This window comes from Pteropus vampyrus, unplaced genomic scaffold (assembly GCF_000151845.1).
Source record: "Pteropus vampyrus isolate Shadow unplaced genomic scaffold, Pvam_2.0 Scaffold97, whole genome shotgun sequence".
NCBI classification, from domain to species: Eukaryota; Metazoa; Chordata; class Mammalia; order Chiroptera; family Pteropodidae; genus Pteropus; species Pteropus vampyrus.
In genome coordinates, this window is record NW_011888878.1 from 4,248,511 (window position 1) to 4,259,362 (window position 10,852).

Below are 10,852 nucleotides of genomic sequence, written 5' to 3' on the forward strand. Positions count from 1 at the left end.
AAAAAAAAGCAGTAATAAGAGGAAAGTTTATATCATTACAGGCTTATCTCAGGAATCAAGTCTACGACTGTGTCACCCTGAACATGCCCGATCTCGTCTGATCTTGGAAGCTAAGCAGGGTTGAGCCTGGTTAGTACTTGGATGGGAAACCACCTAGGAATACCAGGTACTGTAGATGTTAAAAAAGAAAAAAGAAAAAAGAAAAAGGAAACAAACAAAAAAAAATCCCAAATAAACAACCTAACTTTGCATCTTAAAAGAACTAAAAATAGAACAAATGAAACCTAGTCAGCAGACGGAAAGACATAATAAAAATTAGAACAAAATTAAATAAAATGGAGAATAAAAAGACAATAGAAAAAATTAATGCAACAAAGAGCTGGTTCTTTGAGAAGATTAATAAAATTGACAAACCCCTGGCTAGATTCACTAAGGAAAAAAGAAAAAGGACACAAAAAAACAAAATCAGAAATGAAAGATGTTATAACAAATATCAATGAAATACAAAAGATCATACAAGAATACTATGAAAGACTATATGCCACCAAATTCAATAACCTAGAAGAAATGACAACTTCTTAGAAATATGCAAATTTCCTAGACTGAATCATGAAAAATTGGAAAATCTGAATAGACTGATCAGCAGTGTGGAAATTGAAACAATTATCAAAAAACTACCAAAAAAGTAAAAGTCCAGGACCAGATGGCTTCACCAGTGAATTCTACCAAGCATTCAAAGATGATTTAATATTTATTTTTCTCAAACTTTTCCAAAAAAATTGAAGAAGAGGTGGTACCTCCTAACTCTTTTTATGAACCAACATTACCCTAATACCAAACCTGGTAAAGATAACATACACACACACACACACACACACACACACACAACTATTGACCAATATTTCTTATGAATACAGATGCAAAATCTTAAACAAAATACTAGCAAATAAAATACATTACATTAAAAGGATTATACATCATAATCAAGTGGGCTGCATTCCAGGGGCACAGGGACAATTTAACACACAAATCAATTAATATGATATACCACATAAAAAAATAAAAAACAAAAATCATATGATCATATCAATAGATGCAGAAAAAGCCTTTGACAAGATACAGCATGCATGTATGATTAGAACACTTAATAAAGTGAGTATAGAAGGAAAATATCTCAACATAATAAAGGCTATATATCTATATATGACAAACTCTCAGCTAACATCCTGCCTGATAATGAAAAACTGAAATCTTTTTTTCTGAAATCAAGAACATAGCATTGATGTTCATTGTCACCACTGTTAATCAAAATATTGTTGGAAGCCCTACCTAAAGCAATTAGACAAGAGAAAGAAACAAAAGGCATCCAAATTGGGAAAGAAGAAGTCAAATTGTTACTTTTTACAGATGACATGATTCTCTCTCTATAAAACCTTAAAGACTCCACCAAAAACTGTTAGAGATAATAAACTAGTAGAGTAAGGTTTCAGGATACAAAATCATTGTACAAAAATCTATAGTGTTGCTGTTCAATAACAATTAATTTGCAGAAAAAGAAATGAAAAAAAAATCCTTTTGCAATTGCAACAAAAAGAATAAAATGCCTAGGAATAAACCCAATGAAGCATGTGAAGGACCTATACACTGAAGACTATAAGACATCATTAAAAAAAATTGAAGAAAGACATGGTTCCATAGTGTACAAATCAGCACATCTGCTTTACACGCAGAAGATCCTGGGTTCACGCCCCAGTGGAGCCACGGTCCATGGTCTATGGCCATGCTACCCTGAACAAGCCCAATGTCTGATCTCGGAAGCTAAGCAGGGTCAGGCCTGGTTAGTACTTGGATGGGAGACCACCTAGGAAGACCAGGTGCTGTAGGCATAAATAATAATAATAAATAATAATAAAAAAATTTGAAGAAGACAATAAGAAATGGAAAGTGTTCGTAGATCGGAAGAATCAACATAGTTAAAATGATCTTATTTCCCAAAGCAATATTCAGATTTAATGCAATCCCAATCAAAATACCATCGGCATTTTATAAAGAAATAGAGCAAAATATCATCAGATTTGTATGGAAGCACGAAAGACCCCGAATTGCCAAAGCCATCCTGAGAAAAAAGAACAAGGATGGTGACATCACTCTGTACATCTTCAAATTATACTACAAAGTGACAGTAATCAAAACAGCATGGTATTGGCAGCAAAACAGACACATGGACCAGTGGAACGGAATAGAGAATCCAGAATTAAACTCCTACAGTAGTTTGGTCAAATGATTTTCAACAGAGAAGCCAAAAAAAGAAAGCCTCTTCAATAAACGGTACTGGGAAAACTAGGAAGCCACAAGCAAAAGAATGAACCTAGACTTCTATCTATCACCATACACCAAAATTAACTCAGAATGGATCAAAGATCTAAATATAAGACTTGAAACAAACAAACAAAAAATTGCATAGAAGAAAACATAAGTACTAGAAATATGGACATGGATTTAAAAGGATTTATGAATTTGACCTCAAAGGCAAGGGAAGCAAAAGCAAAAATAAATTAATGAGACTATACCAAACTAAGAAGCTTCTGCACAGCAAAAATAAACCATCAACAAGGCTAAGAGGCAACCATCTGAATGGGAGAAGATATTTGCAAACAATGCTTCCAGTAATAGCCTACTTTCCAAAATATAAAGAACTCATACAATTCAACAATAATATTAATAAAAAAAAATTCAATTAAAAAATGGACCGAGGACCTGAACAGATACTTCTCCCATGAAGACATACAAATAGCCAACAGACATGTGAAAAAAATGCTCATCTTCACTAGCTATTAGTGAAATGCAAATTAAAACAACAATGAAATATCACTTCACACCTGTTAGAATGGCTGTCCTCAACAGGACAAGGAGTAACAAATATTGGATAGATTGTGGGGAAGAAGGAACCCTCATACACTACTGGTGGGAATATAAATTGGTTAAGCTGCTATGGAAAACAGTATGGGAGTTTCTCAAAAAAACAAGAATAGAATTACCATGTGATCCAGCAATCCCAATGTTCATTGCAGTGTTATTTACTGTGGCCAAGACATGGAAACAACCACAGTGCCCTTCAATAGGTGATTGGATAAAGATGTGGTACACATATACAATGAAATATTACTCACCCATAAGAAAAGATGAAATACCACCGTCCGTGACAATATGGATGGATCTTGAGATTATCAGCTAATCGAAATAAGTCAGACAGAAAAGTCGAAAACCATATGATTTCACTAATATGTGGAATATAAAACTGAAAGCAACAAACAAACAAGACTAACAGAGACTCATGGACATGGACAACAGTTTAGTGGTTATCAGAGGGTAGGGGGAGATGAGAGATAGGTAAGGGTAAATGGGGTCAAATATATGGTGATGGAAAGAAATTTAACTTTGAGTAGTGAACACAATATAATTACATATGACGTATTGTTGAATTGTTCACTTGAAACCTAATTAATTTTGTTAATCAATGTCATCTCAATAATTTTAATCAAAATAAATTAATAAATAAATTTCTGTGCACAAGAAAAAAAGAAAAAAAGAAAGAAACATAAGTAAGCAACTCAAGAGAGGGAATGATAAGTAAGCAAACTTCTTAAGTGTTGAAATTTCTTCTTTTGGCGTTATAATACAGAATTAGAGTCATCAATTTAGCATAAACATACAAAAGTCTCATATGTAATTTTAAAAGTATTTTTGCTAGCAGATTTTATCTGGGACAAAGTTTTTGTCACCAAAATTTTAGAATAGTGGATTTTTTTCTTCCAGAAACATTGTTTATGTGGTTAGTAAAATTTTACTACATTTCTGAAAAAAAAGTTAAAATTTTAAATTTATTTTATAATAGGAAAAGAAATTAATGCTAGCTAAAAATAAATTTATTAGACACATTTTATCTCTTTTCATCATTTCAGTTATTCCATTTTTATCTAAATTATTGTATAGACATGTAATTAAATAACATCCTATAATTTTTCACTTTAAGGCTGTTGTTGCAAAAGTCCATTATTTTAACACTGTATTTGAAAGTGAGAATTAAAGTTAAATAGGAATGATGAGTCGTTTTCAGAATGATGCAAACATTAATAGATATCAAAGTAGGTGAAAAGTTATAATTGCTTGCAAATTTTTAATATCGTTGGCATTAATTTTATAACAATACTTAACATATACTTGCTATTCTATATTGAGAATGAGTTCCCAAGAGTTACCATGGGTTTCCTCAAAAGACACAAAGTCAGGAAAAAGGTAAACATAGTGAGTTCCCCTTTTTCCAGAGGCACTCTATTAGAAATACTTCTAAAAGAAAAATAAACTCGCCTCTAGAGCAGTTTGCTAATATGCTGTTTCCTATCAGTTTATGGCCTTATTTTACAAATTCAGTTAAATTTAACTATCGGATTTAAACCTCAATAATGATTTGAACTGCATTAATACTTCTTAAATGTATTTTCTGTATAGTGTTAATTAAAACCTAAACAATCTATATCAATCTTCTGCATTACCTGAAGAATACATTATGAAAGATGATATGATAGGAAGTATCTTTGACTTCTTCATCAAGAACTCTATTACATGATATAATTCATTTTCCTAATCTTAAAGTGGGGAAGACATTAGTATTTAATCCTTTATGTTTGTTTCTTAAATTTTATGTTTGTTTCTTATTGTTGTCTTAAAACTAATTAAATGGGAGTTGTCTTCCAATGCCTCAGGGTAAATTTACTGTCTCAAGAAGGTCCCATAGTTTAATGATGCACTTTTTGACTTAAATGTTAAGATGCAAAATAAAATGTCAATTTAATATTCATTGTATTTTCGAACATCATACTCAATCTATTAAACTTCACTCTAATCCCTGCTCTTCCATATGAAGTAATAAAGTAACTTGAAATGTTTATGATTTGATTATTTTAGACTAACTAGATTCTACAATATTTACAACTTTTAAAAAAATACTTTATCATATATAATGTGGCATTATATGGGTGTTATTTTAGTTAAAATATAATTCTGTAGAGATAGTGTCCTAATAAAAAATGTATAACCTATATGTAGCCATCTAGCATTATTCATAATACCTGCATGTCACAGTTGGCTCCAATAAGAGTTTTCTTTTTAATCTGAATTTGATTTACAGCCTACACTTACAAAATTAACAGTGAATGTCAGAAGTGAACTTTTATTAGTGAAAAGAATATTCCATCAACTAGCATGATAAATATTTCGAATAAGCTTTCTTTGTCCAATTTAAATGTATTTCAATTATGTGGAATGGCTAAAATATTTCAAAACACTTCTCACACAAGTAACTATATAAAAATCCAATGAGACAGACAGCTCATGGGGATGGCATGACAAACTTGATTCTTAAAACATCCTTGTTCTGCCACTGGGTTAGGTGGATTTGTGATGCCAACTTTAGTGGTTAGAAAATCCTTCCAGACCCTGGAAAGATGACGGTCTGCCAGACATGAATCTTTTAAGATGTGGTCATGATAACTAAAAGGACAACAGTTTTTTCAAGCTGAGAGAATGAACTGTTGGAACTGTTTTGTGATGGCTTGCTAATAAATGCATGATTAATAAATGTCTGCATGGGTGGCAGAGATTTTCTTTTGAGACTTGCTTATATTATAATCTGTTGAGCAGTTTGTGGGAGAGTAGGTCATTTCCACATATCTAAAACTTTTTTGGAGGTTACAATGCCTTACTCAGCCAGCTATGAAACACAAATAAATCCTATAACATTCAATTGCTTTTTCTTCAGGTGAAGCAAATTGAAAAGCAGCATGAAAGGATCTGTAGTAAAGATAAAAGTTGACTGAATTAGAGAATATGACTTTGACAGTGTCACAGGGCCTGGTTTTAAAAAGAATTTCCATAAGAATGTATCTGTATATGAGAAAAGCAAGTTTCTCTTGAGCACCAAATCCCAAGGTTGTTTTGAATTTCAAACCCTGCCATCACCTCACTTCTCTCAAGTAATTCAAAATTGTCTCAATTTCTGAGTTCTCCAGATATCATAATCCAGAAACAGGACTACATGAGCTGCCCAAGAGCTTTGCCCCAGGAAAAGATCAAATACATAGTGTTAGAACCAGGTACTCTGGGGGGCTCACCTTCTGGTCTAAGGGAGATTCTGCTTGCTCTTTCTATGCTTCTTTCTAGAATATAGAGTGTGAGATTTGCCTCCCATTAAAGCACAGTACCACTGACCCTAGCCCAGGCTTCATATGGTCCATCAGGTTTTGCTTCTTGTTCTGTGGACTGTGTTAGGTCCCAAAACCCACTTCACCCAGTATTTAAAGTACCAGTCACCCCTGTTTTTTAGGGAAAATCTTCACATTTAATTGGCTTATAATTTATTCTCTTCCCTCAAACACCCTAGTGTGTCTTCCATTTCTTTTATCTCCTTTTTACCATGCTGTGCCTTTTGTCTCTGTCATCATCCCAAGATTTTATATCAAAATCTGGGGCTGTTAAAAATTGTTGCAGTTATTCCTAAATTTCACTCTTTAGAAGCACATCATTTGCTGCAACCTTTTCTCATAAATGTATGAAACAAAGTTTTATAAAATGCATTGATCGATGTTATTAAAAAAAGTTTAAGATGTATATGAATATAATTGGGAAATAAAGAATTAATAATGATTTATCCATTTATGGTAAAATGTATTAGGTTATGTTGTAAGTAGATATACTTAGATTTTACTCCCAATGACTTTAAACACTTGGTTCCAAAGATGCATAAATAGTGTTTCTCTAAACCTCAAGCATTTTACCAGAAACTGAGATTATATATATAAAGCTATTGTAATTAAGAGAATGTAAAATCGATGTAAAGATAGAAAAGCAGACCAATGGACTTAATAAAGTGAAGAAATAAATCCTTCCATATATAGTAATTGTCATTTATGACACAGGTAACAATACAGCGAAGAGAAGAGGATAAAATTTTAAGTTAATTATATTAGCTCAATTTGATACTTCTAAAAATCAGTTTCAGGTGGACTATCAATCTAAATGTAAAAAGTAAATAATAACCGATAAGTTTATGAAAAAAAATATTTTTCTGTAGTTGTAGTAATAAATATATTTTTTTTAATCAGAAAACAGAAATGGTCAGACCCAAAGGAGAAAAAAAATAATAAATTGGGCTACATTAAAATTAAATTTTCTGTTATTCAAAATATACTACTAAGAAAGAAAATATAAAACTACACAATAAGAAGATATGTATATATATTATAATTGAATTTTTTAAAAAAAGGAGAAAAATAGAAAATTGGCAAAAGAAGTGAACAGGATAAAAACAAGATAAAAATATGGCAAATATATAAATAGAAGAGAGTGTTTAACTTTTTTAGTCTATAGTAGTATCTTGTGATGATTAAAATCCATGATAATGACTCAAAAAGAATATGGGGCAAATAAAACTTTCATGCACTACTGGTAAGTGTAAATTGGTGAACACACTTTGAGAAATCATTTGGCAGTATATGCTAAAATTAACCATGTGTACATCTATGGAGTCATTAATTTAATTTTTGATATTTAACAGGCTTGACTATATATACCCACCCAAGACATGCAGTCTGTACATGGTAGCATTGAATATTAGTAAAAAACTGAATACAATCTAAACATTGTTCAGCAGAATAATAAATAAATAACAATATTCATAAAGTGGAATATTCTGCCACAATAAAAAATACTAATTTTTACATTGCCACATGCAAAAACATGGATATAGCTCACAAAAATAATGTTAAGCAAAGAAAAACACAAAAGAGAAAAAGTTCAGGTATGTAAAAAATGAAAAATTTATAAAGGTAAAAAATCATAAAGGTAAAAATCCATACAGGTAAATATGGTGTTATAAGTGAATGTAGAATTTACTTTTGGGGCAATAGTCCCTTGAAAAAAATATAAAGGAAGCTCCTGACATGCAAGTAATATTCCATTTTTAATCTGAGTCCCAGTTATATAGGTAAATTCACTTTGAAAAAAATTATTGATTTATGGTCTCTACTCTTTTTGATGTATATTATAATTCATAAAAGTTTACTTATTGAAAATTCTTTATTAATTATTTTTAAAACTTCTTGTTTTTTTCTGATATTTAATAAAGTGGTAATTATAGTAAGTGTATTTGAAAGTAAAATACAAAATACACTAAGGGTATAAATAACATATATTTTTAAGTACACTTGCAGTGTATCTTTAAATTTGAATTACAATTAAAATAAAGCAGGAAAAATCACTTTAAAAGTTTTTAAAACTATTATTTAAATCTATTTATCTGCTACCAACAATATTAAAGATCAAAGATCAAAGAAATGTCTTTGTCTTCAACTTTCTAATAGTAGGTCTGAAGCCATTAAAATAGTGATTTACCACACTTGTATGCTCTTCAGAAAATATTGCTCTAAGTAGAATTACTACTTATATAATGTGTAAAGGGTTTTATATTATTTCTCTAGCTTTAGAGAACTCACTAGAAAAAGTTGTTCTTGCTACTATCTATATTTATATCTCATTGAATAACAACATATTTTATAACAAAATTTTCAAATGAAAAAAGTCTGAGATGTGAAGTACACCAGGAGTAAAAATGTTTTCTTAAGAGCATAAATATGAGCAGGCACTTTGATCAAAATCAACAAAAATTACTGACATCATGAAGTTTATATAGTTCAATAGGTAGTAAAGAACATTGAACAGATTTATAAGTAAAACATTTATTATGAAATATGATTAACAGTAGTATAAAAGAAGAAAAAGAGAAAGAAGACATGGGTTAAGAGGTTGTTTAAAATATAATGTTTGAGCAAAGTCCAAAAGGAAGCTGGAAGAAAGTTCTTCGAAAGGAGATAAGCTAGTACTAATACCCTGAAGTAGAAAGGTATTTGCATTTTTGTACTTGGAAAACAAGAATGAAGCCAGCTAAGCAGAAATACAGTGGAAGGGAGAATAAGAGTGAGGCTCAGGGAGAAAAGTAAAGGCAAGATGTTATAGAGGATAATAGGCCCCTCTGAAAATTTCTGGTTTTCTCTTCTTGTAATTCTCTGCTTTGTTCATTGAAATGTTTTGAGCAGAATTATAGCACTACTTGCCTTATAGAATAAGAGTTAAGAGAAGCAAGTTAGTAAATTTTTTCTGTTCTCCACGTGAGAAATCATAGTGGATAGGCAAGAGTGGTATCAGTAAAAATGATGAATTCTTATCAGATCATGGCATATCATGAAGCTTGAACTGGCAGAATTAGTTGACAGATTGAATGAGGATGTAAGACAAAGATGTGAGTCATGAATGATTCTCAGGCTTTAACTTGAACATCTAAGATGGTCATGACAGTGGAATGGGTTTTTAATAGAAATAATGAAAAGTTTATTTTTGGAAAATATTAACATATATAGCCATTGGCTTTTCAAATGCAAATGTTACAAATATCAAATGCAACAGATACATATATCAATCTGAAATTTACAAAAGTGATCTGGCTATAGATCAAAACCACATTTTGGGAGTTATTAGAGTGTATATGGCATTAAAATAATAAAATTGCATATAAAAAGTGACTATATAGAGATATCCAAGGCCCAAGTCCTGGCATACATACATATTTAGAGGTCAGCATTATGGGAAGGAATCACAAAAAAGGTCTAATATCTTTCTGTGAGAGAGTGAGACATGTAATGAGTATAATATTTTGGCATCCAACTCATGAAAACATTTCAAGGGCTAAGTAAATGTGCCAAATGTTGTTGAGTTGTTAAGTAAGAAGAGGATTCAGAATTGATAACTGAATTTAGCAGAATAGAGGTAATAATGGCAGTGACAAGAGCACTTTTAGATGAAATAGAGGGGAAGAGAAGCAATGGGGTGAGAGAAACTGGATTCAGGCTGTGTGGAAATCTACAAACAGTTTTACTTTCAAAAGAAAGGAAGCACAGAAATGAAGTTATTATTGGAAAGAGATGGAGGTCAAAAGAGTAAATTTTTTTTTTTTTTACATTATGACATTGCATTATCCTTGTAGCTAATGAGAATAAATGAGGAAAAATAAAAACGCTTTAAAAGAAGGTGAGAATTTTTAAGTAAGTGAGAATAGGGAGTAAAATGTGTGGTAGAAACAAGAGTGAAGGAAGTGTCTAAAAGCTTAGACATAATGAGTGAGTAGACATGATGATAAGAGTTTGCAGAACTCTTCTGATTAACTTTTTTCCTCAGATAATAAAGTAATTAGCCGAGAAAGAGAATCAATGGAAGATGGGATTAGGGAAAAGAGACAGGGATATTTTTCTTAGTAAATACAAGCAACTAGAAGAGCTTAATTAATGGCAACTATTCTTGTTAAAGCATTCACATTTAGTTTTACGTACTATGATTATAAATTTCAGAGATAAAATTACAGCATACATAGAGATAAAAACTCCATTGACAAACAAGATTTCAGAGAAAGCCTAGCCCAGCCTAATCAACGTGTGTGGAAATGTAAATAATGAAAATTAAATACTATCTTTCAAGAATTCAACAGACTAGATAATTTGGACTAACTCTTAAGAGTACCACTAAAATGTATATTGTTTTTGTTTGCTTGAAGTTATTGGAGATATCAAGACAATAAAGAATTATTCAACTCATATCTAGGGATACATGGAATACCAGAGAATAGACTCTGGCATTTGGGATGACTCTTATTTTATGTTTTATTTTGTATTTTGTATTAGTTTCAGGTGTACAGCACAATGGTTAGACATTTATATAATTTACAAAGTAATTCCCTTGATTACTCTCA

At 31.1% G+C, this 10,852-nt stretch overlaps 2 pseudogenes; both read left to right on the forward strand.

The window, feature by feature from the left end:
- The first annotated feature begins 59 nt into the window (after positions 1–59).
- LOC111742590 lies at positions 60–178 on the forward strand (annotated as a pseudogene).
- Positions 179–1,770: 1,592 nt separating this feature from the next.
- Positions 1,771–1,886, forward strand: LOC111742604 (annotated as a pseudogene).
- Positions 1,887–10,852: the final 8,966 nt, after the last annotated feature.